The sequence below is a fragment of the Micropterus dolomieu genome, unplaced genomic scaffold, assembly GCF_021292245.1.
Source record: "Micropterus dolomieu isolate WLL.071019.BEF.003 ecotype Adirondacks unplaced genomic scaffold, ASM2129224v1 contig_6408, whole genome shotgun sequence".
Classification (NCBI taxonomy): domain Eukaryota; kingdom Metazoa; phylum Chordata; class Actinopteri; order Centrarchiformes; family Centrarchidae; genus Micropterus; species Micropterus dolomieu.
The window spans coordinates 116-831 of NW_025735397.1; the positions used below are offsets into that span (position 1 = coordinate 116).

Sequence of the window (716 nt, forward strand, 5' to 3'; positions counted from 1 at the left end):
AACCAACATAATACAAAAAGAATCCAAACCCTCATAAATTGAACACTCAGATTAAGGCTAATTCAGTTTGCTACATGTTTTTAAAAAATGGCATTGTCAGAAACACAATTTCTTAGGCCTGCCAAGTGACAAAACTGCCATTTGGGACACAGATAACGCTCATTCTTAAAAAAAATAATCCATCACTGAAATGATATGCACATACTGTATTAGAGAGATGTATTTTTTTCATTGATGATGTGAATGTCGTGAGAGCAGGGCTGTATACCCTCTGCCTGTGTTCACAATCAAGACTGATGCTGTGATGAAAATGAGCCTTGCACATATGCATGCACCTAGTTTTGAGGCAGTAAGTCAGATCGCCACTCCATTTACAAGCTGCCAGGTCTGTCCTCCTCCTCCTCCTCGTTTAAATGCGTCCTTAAGCAGAATCGTTTCTCATGCTGGGAGACGCCCAGACTTTCCGAGGCAGGTGTGGTCCTCAGTGAGGGGCATGGACGCACCTCCATACAAAGAGGCTAGAAAGGGCATAGAGATATTGACGCATCGCTTAATATTTGATTGTCATATCATTTGTAAAAAAAAAAGTTTTTGGAGTCTCAGTCGTACCTTCGGTCATCTCCACCAGCACTAACGACGAAGCGATCTCCATTAGTGAAGCGCACATTAGTCAGGTGTGCAGAATGCCCCAGAAAGCGTTTGTGTTTGGCCTAAAA

General features: G+C 42.5%; 1 long non-coding RNA gene across 1 annotated transcript; it reads right to left on the minus strand.

The window, feature by feature from the left end:
* Positions 1–204: 204 nt before the first annotated feature.
* Positions 205–715, minus strand: LOC123964916. The gene is made up of 2 exons (XR_006823567.1): positions 610–715; positions 205–518 (listed from the first exon to the last, which is right to left on the minus strand). It is a non-coding gene; the product is annotated as an uncharacterized LOC123964916 (long non-coding RNA).
* Position 716: the final 1 nt, after the last annotated feature.